We start from the raw sequence: 17752 nt of genomic DNA on the forward strand, positions 1-17752 counted from the left end.
AGGGGTTTTATCCGCCCCTGTGTGGAGTACAACTCTCATGTGTGGGGAGGCTCCCCACATACAGCTCTTCTCAATAGGGTGGAGTCAAAGGCTTTTCGTCTCATTAACTCTCCTCCTCTTACTGACTCCCTTCAACCTCGGTCTCTTCGCCACACTGTTGCATCTTTATCTCTTTTCTATCGCTACTTTAATGGTCACTGCTCCTCTGAACTGTCTGCTTGCATTCCTCCACCTCTACGACGGGTGCGTAGCACCCGTCTGGCAGCAAACTCTCATCCCTTTTCTGTCCAACTCTCTAATGCAAGAGTTAACCGTTACTCCCAGTCTTTCATTTATGATACAGGTCAACTCTGGAACTGTCTCCCTCTGTCTGTATTTCCTGCTGCCTATGATCTCCAGTCTTTCAAACGCAGTGTGTCCATGCATCTCAAAATGATCGGATCTTGAATTTGGCTCTCTCTTGTATTTTGTTTTTCTTTTGGAGGGAACTGTTATTGCGGGTTCAAGGCCTTTGGTTCCTTCTTCCTCGCATTAAAAAATATATACTTATCGATTAAGGAATGATGCTAATGGAACTCAGGAGGCAGTACATACTGACAGGATCAAACCAGTAAGTCAAGAGCTAAGCCTAACTAACCAATCGTCTGATGTGTTGTCCCCTTTGTCTTTGTCGCAGTCTATGTCGTCGTCCGTACCTGTCCCTAACCAAGAGTATCGCAGCATGCTACGATCCCACAGTAAAAGCGATTAAGGGAGTATCTTCTCTTACAAGCATGTGGCTTGGTCTCCTCTCACGTTGCTTGGAGTGGACCTATGGAATGACATCAGACACGGACACGACTGCATTGATGACAGGAGCACTGAAGAGCTCACTTGGAGAGGTAGTGATAGTTGAGGATGCAGTATGCGTATAGTATCCAATGGAAGGATATCTCCAAGCTCCAGATACTGTTAAAGAGGTCTCTCAGGACAGCAACTGTCGGAAGTCGGCAAGTTATTCAACCGGAACCCACAGTTGACGACCTCAGATAATGAAGCTTTGGTTCAAACCTTGCATGGTATAACCGAGCTTCACACTGGACATACAGTTAGGCTCAGAGACAGGCTCGCTAAATTGCATGTCTCTTTACCTAATGCAGTTTCTGATCTTTCCAAGCATGTCCATGCACGTACTAAGAGAGGACTTGTGGATCTCCTAGTTATCCTGTCTCAAAAGCTTTTTGGTACAGTGCTAGACAAGGACGTAGTGCAATTGGGTAGACATGTGCATGATTTGGTATTGGCAGCAAAGGCGAATAACAGGCTAATCGTACACACGTATGAACAATTAGGCGAGTTCACTAACAAGGCCAACGAGATAATTAAGACTACCAACCATCTCGCAGGAGTTGTGAACAACATCCAAACCAGCTTACCAACCCTGGCTAACTTAGTGTAATTGCTGAGTACTTACATGCTTCCGACGAGTCAACCACTGCTTTGGAGTCACATGCTGCCAATATGGTGGACGGCTTAATCGATGCAAGTTTGAATAGGGTTAATGCTTTATTGCTTCCTACTCACATTTTGATCAATGCTCTTGACATAGCTATGGTGAAGCATGGATTTATGCCACTTTTTGGTATGAGTCAACTGGAATATTATTACCAATTGTTAGAGGCCCAGTTGACCCATGATGGCATCCTGATATTGGTGCCTATGAGGAATGCTATAACATACCATGCATGGCGGTTTATTCCTTTCCCTTTTGCTACTACTAACAATACACTTGTTATTCTGAATGAAGGACCAGAGGTGCTAGTTGTGTCGGATGACAAAGAGTATATAGCTTAAAAGACTGTGAATGAATATGAGAAGTGTAGGGCTTCATTCTTGATCTCCATGTATGTTCTGCTTTCTATTTTGTCTTCATTCCGTCAGGGGTAGAGAAATGTGAGATGACCTTGTTGGACACAAACACTTCCTCTGCATTGCAACATTGCACTTTCCAACCCAATTAGTTGCTTACGTTCATGCGAAACAATACTTCTTCTTTCCTGAGACAGAGGACGTAACACTCACATGTGCCTCACAAAACCAGTTCCTTACTGTAAATGGTTACTATGTTACACCCAATTATTGTGAGTTACACAGTAAAGAGATAGCAGTTCTACCTAACAAGCACCAGCTAGCCTTGTTGGTGAACTTCTCGTCCCAGTTACAACCCTTTTTACCTTCATTCAGTGATTCTTCCTTGAATGTGAATAGGCTATCTCATGTGCTCAAAGAGATATAGGTCCTCACCCACCTGAACAAGACTGATTTAGAACCATATGTACTATCCTATCTCACTTCATACCTTTCTCCTTCCTATTTTAGTCCTGGCGCTGGTCTTCTACTTGTTGTGGTCTTGTCCTTTGTTTGTGTTTGAGGCTACTATCTATGAGGCCGAATGAGAAACCCACTAAAACCACGGGTCCGTACTCGCGGATTGCAAGTGGACGTGGCTGAATAGTTAGCTACCCTACACATTGGTTAGGCTACACAGTAGTTAGGACAACAATATTGATGGGGATGTCGAAAGGTGTGGCCAAGCAATGTTCTGGTGCCAACATTGTTTCCCATGAAGAGTTGTCGTTTCACACTATTGTTACATTTTACATACAAAGTTGTTTATTCATAATTAACAATGTCCAATATTGTGTGAATGATAAGCAACCAAACACCATTTCACTGTAAAGTGTGGCATGGGAAGGATGAGCAATCAGGACTTACAAAGCCCAGCATTTTCTGTCATAAACACTAGAGTAAAGGGAAGGTGATAGAGAAATATAAATTGTATATATGTTTAAAGTCTTGGGGAAAATATTTACCTAGTTGGTATACTTTAATGTAATCAATACTACTTTATTGAGGTGTATAATGTACATGGTAAAGTTATGGTGCTTCTGTTCATGTATAAATCCCAGTTGTCTGAGGGGTTTGGCACCTCTAAATATGTTGACTTCAGCGCCACACCCAGAGGAGACGCCGGCCAGCTAACAGCAGAACGTAGTTATCATTCAAACGAGAGGGACGTATAAACTCTGAGCTCTCTCAATGTCGCAGTTGTATCTTTCTGTGGTCAATAAAGAGAGATTTAATCTGCTCAGTTTCAGTTCACCCGCACACGCTACCTCTAAATTCCTTCAACAGGATTCTACACCGATTCCCACCATCTCCAGTGTGTGAGAAGACGTTTTGGTGGAGTGTGTCAGCCGGAAGTGACTTCGACCAGGCGCAGTGTTATAACCTTGCTTGGAATAGAAATGTCACGTCTAAGCTGATATATAAATTGGTGATCAGCTGTGGGGTTCCAAGCTGATATGATAGTGACCAGTTGAGGAAATCAATACAAGCCGAAACATTTCATATCAGTATTCACCAAGGAATAATCTAGACTTGATCCCTCAAACAGCAAATATTCACGATGACAATACGGAAAATATTCTTGGTTAGATAACTATTAGTAAGGAGGACATATTGAAAGAAATTAATAAGTTAAAACCTCATTAATTGCCAGGTCCGGACGATATATATCCAAAAATTATAAAAGAAACCAAAGAAGAATTATGTCAGTCACTTTTAACGTTATTTGATGACTCTTTAATTTCAGGAGAAGTTCCAGAAGCATGGAAGACCACAAACGTAGTGCCCATTTTTAAAAAGGGTGACTTATCGTCTGATAAGTTTAACGTCAATTGTAGGAAAAATGTTAGAGTCAATTTTGGCAAATAAAGTTAGAGAACACTTAGAACGATTTAATCTTGTAAACGAAAGTCAGCACGGATTCAAGCAAGGACGATCCTGCCCCACAAACTTGTCATTCTTCTCGGAGGTCTATGGGACAGTAGATAAAGATAAAGCTTACGATGTTATTTGTCTGAACTTTAGTAAAGCTTTCGATAGGGTCCCACGTGAAAGGTTAGTTAGAAATGTTCGAGCACACGGTACAGACGGCGAAATCTTACAATGGATAGAATCCTGGCTGGAAGAACGAAGGCAGAGAGCATTAATAAATGGAACTAATTCGGATTGGGGATTAGTAACTAGCGGTGTACCACAGGGTTCAGTGCTCAGTCCCTTATTATTTATTATATATATAAATGATCTAGACTTAGGAATCACTAGCAGCATCAGCAAATTTGCTGACGATACAAAAATAGGGCGTATCTTTAACTCGACTAACGATTGCCATAACTTACAAAAGGATTTCGATATATTGTCCAAATGGTCTAAAACTTGGCAAATGGAATTTAACGTTGATAAATGTAAAGTACTTAATGCAGGCAAGACCATTGGAGGTACTACATATAGCTTAGATAACAAAGAAATTAGCAAATCGGAATGCGAGAAAGATCTAGGAGTTATGGTTAGTAACGACCTCAGACCAAGGCAACAGTGTATTAATGCGAGAAATAAAGCAAATAGCATCCTAGGATTTATTCTGAGATGCGTGAGCAATAGGTAATTAAAAGTAATACTGCAACTTCATCTGGAATTAGTAAGGCCACATTTAGACTACACAGCAGTGGTTCCACTCTGGCAAAAATATATCTTTCAAGGGTTGGGTAAAAATCTTTAAAGATTGATAAAAAACTTTCAAAGTTGAGCAAATTAGTAGTAATAATAAATATTTCGACCTTAAACAGGAACTTTTTCACACATTAGAGCAATATAATATTAATTACACATAATGCTCTACAGAAAACCAAAGAAAACGAGCTTTCAAGGGGTAACACTAACTGATACTACCTTTCTCGCTTCCAATATCTTGATTATTTTAAAGTAAATAAGACTATATTTTAACTTAATATCGCAGGAATCTTAACTATTAAGCAAAGGTTACATTAAAACACTTGTAAAAGTAAAAAAACTTATAATGTGAATTTTCATGAATCAAAGCAATGGAAATAATTATATTTGTTACACAAACAATAGAAATTAAACACTGCACTTCAATAAGACTTAAAGAGAATGTTTCCTTTATAATGTAAATAGGAAATTGATATTAATATAATAGTAGCAATTAGCCCTTGCATAACAGCTGATCACTGAAGTTTGGAATAAAAAGACGAACTTTGGAGAGGAAATTCACTGTGTAGCGTGGGGGTGGCTCAAACTGTAAGCAACGTATAGAAATCACTTAGTCTGTCACACTCTCAGAGTGCCGTACAATAGAAAATGGGAAAGGGGAAACTAAATTAAAAATACATTATGTGCGTGGGGGTTGTTTCCATCATTGTTCCTGTCAGAATATATGAAAAAATAAGCAAAATACATGAAACAAGATTTTTTTTTTCAAGAATTTTGACTTTTTGCAATTTATATTTCAAGCTTTCAAGACGAGGGTCAATATTTCAAGATCTTGAGAAAAATTTCAAGCAGTGGAAACACTGCTCACAGTACAATTTTGGTGTCCTTACTATAAAATGGATATTAACTCGTTAGACAATGTCCAGAGAAGAATGACAAAAATGATACATGATGTTCGGAGCCTGTCATATGAACACAGACAAAAGACTAAGTCTGCAATCACTAGGGAGGCGTAGAGTAAGGGGAGACTTAACTAAGGTTGTTTAAGTGGATGAAAGGTATAAATAAGGGAGCTATTAGCAAGGTACTTTTTTTTTTTTTTTTTTTTTATGTGTCCGACTCTGGGCATAGGCTTCACAGCCTGCTATCAAGGCCCAGCAGTCCTCCTACATACCATACACCTCTACATGTCACCACTTCGGCGCTGACACCCACCGTCCATATGGAATACATGCTAGGGCTGTCTCATACAGGACTGGTGTATTGGTATTAGCGGGGGTATTTTTACGACATGTCGGCCGGTCTTCTGGTAGATCAGTAAAGTCTGATTTAATGAAATTCAAATCCTTAAACTGTTCCCTGCCCCAGCCGGGATTTGAACCTGGGCCCGTTAGGACTGCACGCCACCTCTCTACCGGTTGAGCCACCGCCTCCCCATACAGGATAGAACTAGAAGTAATGGTTTCAAACTAGAAAAATCCGTCCCAGTAAGGAAAATGGTAGAAATTGGTTTGGTAATAAAGTAGTAGACGAATGGAATAAGCTACCTAGTAAAGTAGTTGCTGCCTCTTCCATTGAGAGTTTCAAGCATAGGCTAGATAAGCATATGACGAATAAGGGGTGGGTGCAGAAAAAAAAAAAATTATAACCAATACTAATTCATACTTTTTCCTTTTCAGGTTACACTACGATAGTCTATTCTCCTTTCACACTTTCCTATAAAATATCCACGACAGTTTTTCTATATACTGCTTGGTGTTCTTCCTGACTTCTTCCTGCTAAACGGTTTGGAGGGCGGGGGAGAGCCTTCTTCTTTCCTGTCCTTACCTCATTCTAGTAGTTCAGTTACTCTACTAGGAGCTGCCTAGCATGGGCCAACTGGCCTACTGCAGTTATCCTCTCTTCTTATGTCTTGTGTACTCCAGACTGTTGATCGCAGTTCTCTTGCATTGTCTCGTCGGTGAGGCTACTTGGGAAAAGCCGGCTCGTGGTTACCCCTTAACACCAGCCTCCACTAGTTTTCCTCTTCTCTCTGTTTTTCTTCAGCCTTCTTCTTACTCTCCTTTTTCTTCTTTGGACACCCAGAACTGAAGTGTCCCACCTCTCTTTATGTCCAACACGCTTTTTTTTTTACAACTGTAGATTTCCTTGCACTGTTCTGTTCTTGTTCCTTCTTCCATTCGTAATAAATGTCCTTCTTGTGTCCTGGCTTCCTACAGAACCGGCAACGTCCTCTGGTCTTCTCCTATTCCCCGTTACACTTCTAGCAGTCCTCTTTCCTATGCCCTGGCTTTTCACAACTTCTGTCAAGCTTTTCCATTTCATGCTTTGAATCCTGCAGTACGACCTGCCTGAAAAGTGGGTGTACTGGGCCTGACATAGGACTCAAATTCTAGTGGCTAGTGCTTCTTGCATGCTTCTGGGTTGTGCATACTTTACTTGCACTTTCAACTCTGCGCTATCAAGAGCATCGATGAACTGGTCCCTCAGAAGAATAGCTAGCAGGATAGGTGCTGCTCCAGGGTACACCTTGTGTGCCATACTCTCCAGGTCATGAGCAAGCTGCTCTAGGGATTCGCCTCGAGCCCATACACAGCTCCAGAATCTTGCTCTGTAATCCTCAGTCTGGTACAAGGTCCCATATCTGTGCTCCAGTACTTCTACTAAGGACTGATAACTGTTGCTCTCTTTTACTCACATCTGGCTCAGTATATCCTCTTTGGCACCCTTGAGGCTACTAGCCAACTGCACTGCCCTCTGCCTATCATCACAACCATTCTCATCAGTAAGTAGCTCTCTCTGTGCACGATAGGTTGGTTTGTTCGTTGACAGATTTCATGCACCTATAGTGCAGGCCGGGCCATACATTAGCCTGGTCAGTGGGGTGTGGGCTGACTTGAAATATAGTAAGGAAGACAGGGCCTGGGATTGCCCAGCACACACGCCCTATCTTCTGGCTGGCTTGTGGTGTGTGTGTGATGGCACGATAGACTTCCCATGAGACTTTACCATGAAATTCCTGAGGTTTCATTTTAATTGGAGCCCAATTATAGCAATGCACTTCAATGGTTTGGGGCCTAAAAACTGAGGCATCATAATTAAGTCCAGGACTTAAAACTTCAGTATTCTGATTATTCAACCCTGTAATGCTGCTTTTACATGCTTAGGATCCGTCAAGATTCACCATACACTGTCCATTCTTTTCATATGCTCCCTGTACACTAACCTGAGGCTCAGCGGTGCAATATTTCTCTACAGCCTCAATTTTCTCACTAATTATCTTCATATGGTCAACTATGAGTACAAGCTTTAACTGGTTATCTTCATGGTGTCTACATATGATCACTAATCCCTCACTAATCCTTAGCTGGTTGTCTACCTGCTGTCTGCAATCTGTCACTATTCCCTCACTAATCTTCAGCTGGTTGTCCACATGCCGTCTGCACTCCATCATGTAATTGATTACCTCATACCTTTGCCATAGCTCAGCATATACATCCTCCTTCAACTATTGTTGTTCTTCCTTCATTTCCCCCCATGAAAGCATCTACTGTAGTTGTCCTTGCATCCTAAGTTTTAATTCCCTCTGTTGCTCCTATAATGCCTCTTCAAGCTGTTCGTAACATTCTTTCGGTACCTGTAATTGTTCTTTGAGTTCTTTCTGTCGTTCATTCTGTCCTTGTAATAGCTTCATATTTGCAGCCACCAATGACTCCTCTTGTCTAACCTGGCCTCGTTTCTGTGCACTGCAGCATTTCCCTAATGATCCACACTCCTGACACCACTGTTACATCCCCGTCCCACATTGCTAAAGGCTCCAACAGCAGTAATTTAGTATAAGAAGAAAGTTGTCCAGTGAGTTGTTCTTCTTATGGTCAGCATTTCGGTGTACAGCACACAAATCAGCAAAGGTATTGTAAATTAACACTGGCTTCTTAAGTTTGCTCTCTTTATTTTGCCAGATAATTACACTTAATGTTTGCCAACGTCACTTCACTGTTTTCACAAGTACCGGAGATATACAATTTTCACTAACTCCACTGACACTGAAGTGACACTGAACTAAACTCAAAATTAACTGAGAGCCTCCCTAGTCCATTCCCCAGACAGACTGATTTTTTTTTTTTAACCAATTTCGATAATGTTAAAGTAAGATATGTGTATATACATAGGGTTTATTGTGATAAAATTCCATGATGATTGAGCAAATAGTTTCTTAGTAATTTGAAAAAAAAAAAAAAAATGAAATGCAATAGCCTCCGAAATTCTCAAAGATTTTTTTTATATTAATACACAATGAATAGGGTAACATATATTTATGAATCCCTTGGCTGTATTTTCTATCTATTGCCAGACGCCTCAATCCCGTTCAGGGTGGCCACGAGCAAATCGCCTCCACGTCGCCCTGTCCCCCGCCATTTCACTTTCCCGCTCCCAACTCACACACCCCTCTCTCATATACCTCCCCACTCCATCCCTCCATCTCATCCTCGGCCTCCCCCTCCCTCTTCCCCCCTCCACCTCACTCACATACACTCTCTTCGTCAGTCTTTCACCCTCAATCCTCTCCACATGGCCAAACCACCTCAGTGTATTCCTCCTAACGCTTCCTATCACATCCACATCCACACCACAATGCTCCTTTATATCCTCATTTGTCAGCCTGTCTCTCCATGTGACTCCACAGGCTCCTCTTAAATAACTCATTTCCACTTCTCTCACTCTTGACTTGTGTCCTTCCAGCAATGTCCAAGCTTCACTTCCATACGTTACAGTTGGTATCACAATACTCTCATGTAGTAACTTTTTTCACTTCCATGCTCACTTCCACGCTTCTTATCACTGCTTTCAAGGAACCAACAACCTTTCTTCCTTGTTGTAACCTTTCAAGCACCTCACCATCCAAACCTCCATCCTTACTCATCACACTACCTAAGTACTTAAACATACTCACATTTTCCAATTCCTCACCATCCAACCTCTCTGTACATTCACTGACTTCACCTCTCTCAAAGACCATCACTTTACTCATACATTCACCTTTAGATTCCTTTCTTACACACTCTCCCAAACTCATCCACCAAGCATTGCACCTCTCCTTCGTCTTCACTCAACAACACAGTGTCATCTGCAAACAATAGTACTATACAGGGAGTTTCCAAACACTACCCTCTCTCACCAGGGCCACTCCAACATCCACTACCCTACCTTGTACCTCTTTTATTACCCCATCCATGTACAGATTGAACAACCATGGAGACATGACACATCCCTGTTTCAACCCAACCTTCAAAGAGAAAAATTCACTCAGTTCACCATCCACACGCACTGCAGCCTTAGCACCATCATACATACCCTTCACAGCATTCAACAACTTCCCATCTACTCCATATATTCTTAATACTTTCCACAATCCTTGTCTATCCACCCTGTCATATGCTTTCTCCAAATCCATGAAAGCCGCATACAACTTCTTTCCCTTCTCTAGAAACTTTTCCACTAAAGATCTAAGAATGAATATCTGATCTACACAACCTCTTCCCTTCCTACAGCCTCCCTGTTCTTCTACAACTAATGCCTCTGTTCTTTCTCTAACTCTGTCAATAAGTATCCTACAATACAGTACACTTAATCTATTATACTAAGAAGACAAATGCCCCTATGATTACCACACACTTCTTTTTCCCCTTTTCCTTTGTACAAGGGAATAATTATACCTGACTTCCAATCCTCCGGGACTCTACCTTCCTCCCAGGCCAATCCGCACATTTTCCACATCCATTCTACTACTATCTCTCCCCCCTGCTTCAGTATTTCACCACACACTCCATCAATTCCTGGGGCTTTCCCCAGTTTAACTTTCTTCATTAACTTTCTGTATTTTGAAAATCAATTAAATTTGGGGAGAAAATGATTTTTTTTTTTTTCATGTAACCAGTTGAAAATCTCTCTAAATTTATTTATTTATTCTTTTTTTTGTTCAAGGGGATTTGTAGTAAATTTTATGCTCTTTCAAATGAGCCAAATGTCTTTAAGATTAGTTAAAAATTGTAGGAGCCTATTGATAAAAATAAAAAATAACTCCATTTTCAGGAGGGCCGATTTTGCAAACATCTTCACCTCTTCCCATTTGTGCAACTATCTTTGCCACCATGCTTGAATTAGAAAATTTATTTAGTGGTGCCTTTCATGACTTTAGGGTGTTATATTATGTAATGGTATGAATTTCTGAGCTTACGTAACTTCTATGGCACTTGGGCCCCCTTTTTTCAAAGTATTAGTCGCTCAAGGGAGAGGGTATCAGAAGATGCCATCTTCCTCACTGTAGCCAAATTCTACAAGGCATCAGCTTCATAATCACCAGATGGTCTGGTTTTGCTCTTCGTCTTCTTTCTTGTTGATTTTCTTATTCTGCGGATTTCTTGTTATCGTTGAGCAGTATCTGTTACTTTATTTCTAACAAACTACTTAGTCATCAAAGAAGTTCCTTCATACCCATAATTGTGTTCAATTATTGTTGCTTGTGCTAAGAACTTGACTCTCTTCATCCCAGCAAACTTGTTTTTAGTGCACATCAACTAGAATTTGGGGTGAAGAGATTCAATAGCATTATGTGTCCTGCCCTTGAAGCATTTCGAAAGCAGATCATTTCCAACTAAGTCCCTGTAGCTGACCTTATGATCTCAAGTTTTTCATAACGAATTTTTTGAAAGAACAGATTTTTGCTTTCATGTAATGGTAAAGGATCTTCATTGATAACTGCTGTCTTTACAAAGCACCATGAATCATTTTTGTTCCCATCTTTGTCAAAAGTGTAATCTGGACACAAGTTGTGTTGTGCCTTGGTTGCAGATATATCCTTCTGATCTGTTGCAGAGTGATGATAGACGGATGCCATTATTGCTTTTTTCACAGTAATTATGTCTGCATTTTTGTGCTCTCTTACTGCTTCCCCAAAATAATGAGTAGGCTTGTCAATCTTCTTGTCAAATGTTGATGCCTCGGTGAGGGTGTCTGGTGTGATGAAGTATTGACATCCTGACATCTACCTTATATCATTTTATTTGCTGTCTTCCTCGCCTTCATAACATTCTGCAGCCTACTGTAGTATGCTTTCTTTTAGGCATTTTTTGTAACAAGGGAACATAAAATTTAATGCATAACTTAACAAAATAACTCCTCTCACAAATAACAGGCTAACTGGCAACTCTGACACGTATTGGAAAAATTCGAGAATCGTCAGGAATACTCCAGCACTAACTGGCAAATCCCGCCTCTCAACACTATGTTGAATCTGTTCAGAGTATAGCTGACCCATTCCTGTTTACTTCTGATGCTTAGTACATTAGAATTAATACAACAAAGAAGTTTGATATACAATATTTATAACTTTCAGAAAATGTGGTAGGATATACTGTGAAACAAGAATACAGTCCTAAATCTCTCTCTCTCTCTCTCTCTCTCTCTCTTAGTATGATGATTTTTTTTGTCACAGTCACAGTGGAAGCCAAATACAGTATTTTCTTTTTCCTGTGTCACGTAGTCAATGAACAAATGTACCACCTTGATAGATGGAGTAAAGCCAGATGGAGGGGTATTGTTTTACTTTAGTAAAAGAACATTTTGCACAGTGATAGACCTCCATGTGGACCATGATTTGGGGAGGTTGGAGTATATATCCATATCTGTATCTATATAGATAGATAGGTATCTAAGTATCTATATAGACAGACATATATTGAGAGATATAGATGCATATCTATCTCTCTATCTACATATCTATATCTATCTGTCTATCAACCTATCAATCTATCTATCTATCTACATATCTATCTATCTATATCTGTCTATAATCTATATCTATATCTATCTATCTATATACAATATAGACACGAGGTCTGTTCAAAAAGTATCAGAAACTAGGCTCTTAAAACAAATAAATAGGTAACCTGTTGTCCAAGGACACTAATCCCCTTAAAAGGAGGCTTCTGACTTAACATACGTAGCTCAGCGTTCTTTCTATTGCCTGAAACATTTTTCATGATCAATATTCAGTATCTCCTGCGTGCTTCATCGCATTCGTCATGATGTCTACTTTTGTCTCAAATCAAGAACCCTTCAGCTGAGTTTTGAGCTTGGGGTTTAACCAAAAGTCACACAGAGCTATGTCTGCTGAATAAGGAGCCTTCCAAACCAGGGAGATGTTGTGTTTGCCCAAAATTCATGAATTATTACGTCACATAGACGACGGATAACGTCGAGGTATTAATATTTGTTAACAGTCTGACCTTATTGTGCATATTTGTGATGCACAACACCATGATAGTTGGAATAAAATGTCAACATACAATTGATCTTTTTGGAGACCTGTTATGCCTTTTTTGGCCATGGCGATCCTGCATGCTTCCACTGAGAAGACTGTGCTTTGCTTTCTGGGTCGTACCCATACACCCAGTCTCATCTCCAATGATAACAGCTTTCAGAAAGTCTGGATGACGACTGGCACACTCCAAAGTGTCTTGAGCAACGTTCATCCTCAAAGCTTGTTGTTCACGTGAAAGGAGCTTTGGAATGAACTTGGCAGTAACTCATTGCATGCCCAAATCATCCATTAAAATTTCGTGTGGTGATCCATCACTGATTCTAATTTCATGAGCAGTTTCTCTGACAGTCACATGACCATTTCCCATGCCCAACTCTCACTTTATTCACATTATCATCACTCCTGCTTGTTGATGGTCTCCCAGGGCGTGGATCGCTCTCGACTGATATTCGGCCATTATTGAAGGGATTGTAGGGGAGGGCGGTGATGGTTCGGACAGTGGGATGGTTCGGACAGTGCATTCCCTGAGAAACGTATGGGACCTAGGGCCGTGTGATCTTGCCTGAAAGTGGGAGAGTCTGTTTACTTCGACCAAACGGAACCTCCAAGCTAGAAACGCCTCACTTTTTTTTGCAGGTCAGATTTTATGTTTTTTTGCATCTCCTGTGTAATAATTTGAGTGCATATCGTAAGCTTTACCTTTATGAATATGCCAGGCATCGAACTGTGCAATATCAGGGTGAATCTGTGTTGCATGTAGAACACATTGCTATGAAAAACGAATGTTAAACTCCCTCGCGTGAAACTTGAGAGTACGGTACCCGTCAATTAATTACATAGATTCTGGATGATTCGGACAGTTGAGGAGGGGGATGGTTCGAACAGTCCTAACTATCCCTCCACTACTAACAAGTCATGACCTTATCAAATGATAACGCTACTTTTGATCATTTGCATCTGAACACATAGTGAAACACCATTCTTCATAGTTATCAGGGAATATATATTAATAGTTTTGTTTATTTAACCTTTTCCTCAAAGCGTTAAAAGAAGGAAGGGATAATACAACTTCGATTTCAGTTTTGCAGGCTACAATATGCATTAAGAGTCTTACGTTAGTCCGTCTGAAATAAGGCCTAGAAAGTGAAAAGTGAAGTCAATATTTCAGAGAGAGATAGAGAGAGAGTGAGAGTGATTGAGACTGAGAGAATGTAAGAGAGACAGTGAGAGAGTAAGAGAGTGTGAGTGTAAGAGAGAGAGAGAGAGAGAGAGAGAGAGAGAGAGAGAGAGAGAGAGAGAGAGAGAAGGCTAATTATGCATAATTTTGTAGCAGAAAGTAAGAGGTCAAGTCATTTATTATTAAATCTGGTGAAGGTTATTTCTTATAAAGTATATTTTTTTTTAAACAGATATCAAGTAGTTCATTTGGATTCTTTAGTGTAATATTGTACTTTAGGAAAATGAAATATCTTTGAATTAATAAATGTTTGTTTTCACCCAATAAAACTCAAATAATTTTAAGAATATCCTTAGTAACACATATGGCCGAACCATCCCACCCTACTGTCCGAACCATCACCACTGGTATGGATGGTTCGGACGATTTAGTCAGTTGTGTTTCGTTAACTATAGCTTAATGCTGGAAAGAGCTAAGAATTTTATATTATTACCCTAAAGAGCCAAATGATGTAGCAACATTTTAACATAAACCAGATTACTCTCCTGCTTAAACCTAAATTTTTATAAATATATATATTATTTTTTTTAATGTCCTAACCATTACCGCCCTCCACCACCATTTTTATTTGTGTTACCCCCATGGCTTCATTCCCGAAATCTTTCAAGATCCTTCTGATTGTTTCAGTTTGGGTATCACCTTGTGGGAAATACTTTCCCCCAGAGCAGTTGCGCTCTCTATTTTTATCATAGTTATCCCTGGTTAAAGGCAGAGGAAAAATAGAGACCGTTGTTAATTGTTAAAGCGGTTTTAATAACCCAGAAATTACGTTCTCTTTAATAATTCTTGTTATTGATAAATTAAATGCTACTGCATTTAACCCCCGTGGACAACTATACTTTGTAAATACATGTAATTATGTGGTATTTTCCACTGACCTAAACTGCGTCTGCACGTTAGGTGACGTGGCAAGCAGGGAAAGATTCTCCTGTTAAGGCAAATGTGGAATTAAGATATTTACACAGTTAAAGGGAATATTTGGTCTAACTTTAGTTTAAGTAAAACTAAGATTAATTTGTTAGATTTGCCCTGTACATATCATGATGTAATTTAACTGTATTTAGTACTGTAATTAAATAAGAGGTGGCAACCCACAATTCGATGAAGAGTTGGGGCTTGCCACGTTCACTCACTCTGCTCCTAGCTCTCGTGGAGTTAGCACGATTGTATATACACCATAAGGACAATTGCTTGCCCAAGCAACTATACCAGGCAGCCTCATCGTCATCGGTTAACAATCACCCCCTCTTCATATAGCTAAGTAACCTTTACGAATTGGCCAATTCAAGGGGGGATTAGCTATAAGATAGAAGATAGTATTGTAGGTGAGTTAAATTTAATTTACGTTTCACCTAACTCTATGAGACTTGTTTGATTTACTTAGACAACTTTAGGGAAGAGTAACGACCTACGAGTTGTGTACCGAGAAAATTCTTGCATAGCGGTGTCCCGGCAGGGATACCGACTTGGATACATTAAACATTTCTCACATTTTGGTGCCCAGAAAGAGGGCCCCGATTTGTTTACCAGAACTATTCAACATTTTTCACATTTTTGGTGCCCCGAGTGAGGAAAACCGATGTGTGCTGAGGAGCTGAATGTGTTTAAAGTTGCTTTTGTGGGGCACAGTTTACTACCACGTTCGGTTGAAGTGGAAGACGTGGACGTACGTATCTATAGGGCTCCGGGAGGAAAGGCAAGCTTTTTCTCTGAAGATGAAAGGCTGAATGCCGTACTAGACTGGGAACATGACAGTACTGTCCTGTTCCTTTGAGGAAATGATACCCATGAGGACGTGGAGGTCAATGAAGTAGTGAATATTTTAGCAGAGGTAGGAGCCATAGAAGGCTCTTGTAAATCCTCAGTAGCCATAACCCTCCTCGAGCCAAGGAACCTGCCATATGGCTCTCCAGTTTGTTATGGAACATATAAATTAATTAGCAGAGCTGTAAACTGAAAGTTGCAACGGGCCAGGAAGGGAAGGGATTTCATACATTTTAATGCCAAGCCCTTCCAAGCAATGTTGAAAGCTGATGGTATACATTGGAACCATCATGGTAGGGAAGCGGTTCTGCAGAAATTTATAAATTATGTAGAACATAAGAAAGGAGAGTTCTGTGCTGTACAAGCTATGGGTGGGCCTATGGAGTATTGAGGTAATTAATTCTGAGCTCGGGGAATATGGGTGTTTTGGCAATTGAGTGTGGGGATGAAGTAAAACCCTAGAGGTTTAATAACCCTGGGGAATAGGTTGAAATTATAGACCTAATCCCTACACTCCTCAAAATTAAAATAATAATTAGCTGAGCTGTAATGAATATTACGAAATTGGGAGAGGGGATAATTTGCACAATGAGGACTTAATCCCTACCCTCTTCAAAATTTAAAATAATCAAATCATTACTAAGTTGAGGTAAAATTGTGGTTGGAATTCATAATTAAATTATTAAATTAGAACTCCGTCAACATGTCTGTTTCTTTATTGCAAAGATCTTCTAGTAGTAAGGCAGGATGGGTAACTAGAGCCATAAATGATTGTAACCAGTCGTTGGACCAAATACCTCTGTCAAGGAGAGAATAAATAGTCTAAATATTCTGAAAGATCGAAGGAGTAAGTACGAAGAGAGTTACTTAACTTTAGAAGCGGCTATAGTAAAGGCTGAGAATAAGGAACTCTTAGAGTCAGAAACTACGAAGTTTGAAGACAAATTAGAAGAATACTTAACTGTAGTAAAGACACTAGAGTCAGAATTAGCTGACACTGCCGCGGAAACACAAGTTGTGGCACAGCAGAGTAGAGCTGTGTTACCACAAATAACGTTTCCGGAATTTGATGGAGAGCAGAACTGGAAATCTTTCTGGGATCAGTTCAAATATTTGGTACACGATAGAACAGATCTCCCTAAAGTCACCAAACTTACGTATTTGTTAGGACAGGTCAAAGGAACACCATATCAACTGATAAAAGAATTACCAGTAGAAGAAAATAACTATGAAGTGGCTTTGACCATCCTTAGACAAAATTACGAAGACAGGGAACAAGTTATAAATCATTTAGTAAAGGTTCTAATAGAATTACCCATGCCTAGGCACGATTTTGATTCCTTGCAAAAATTTAGAATTGCACTAAGTTGTAATTTAAAGGCCTTAGGTACTTACGAAGATATTAAGACATCAGATTGGGTGCTTTCAAGAATTGTGTCCTTAAAGCTACCACCGAAAACCAAGGATGCTTTGTATGGTAGGTACCAGAAGGATAATTTCTCCTGTGAAGAGATTGAGGAAGGCTTGATGCAACTCTGTAAACATTTGCAAGGAACATTAAACACTACTGAGGTCAAACAGAAGACTGAAGTAAAGAAAAAACCCATTAACCAACTGATTGGGAAAGTTAAGTCAGAGAAGACTAAGTATGTGCCTAAAGAAGAGATAGGTACTTTCCTTAGCTCCACAAAGGCCGAGGATAAAGTATTAAAGATAAGGAATAGACATGCTGAGGATATTAAGGAAATAAAACCTTCCATGGTAAAAGACAGGAAAGTTTGTGTCTTTTGTGGTGAGCAACATTCCAGTGTATTTTGTCAACACTACCCTGATTATGCTTCTAGAGTAGGGAAGCTTCAGGAACTGGGGTATTG

Source organism: Coenobita brevimanus, chromosome 17 (assembly GCF_032717465.1).
Source record: "Coenobita brevimanus isolate Jiangsu-jjx chromosome 17, ASM3271746v2, whole genome shotgun sequence".
NCBI lineage: Eukaryota > Metazoa > Arthropoda > Malacostraca > Decapoda > Coenobitidae > Coenobita > Coenobita brevimanus.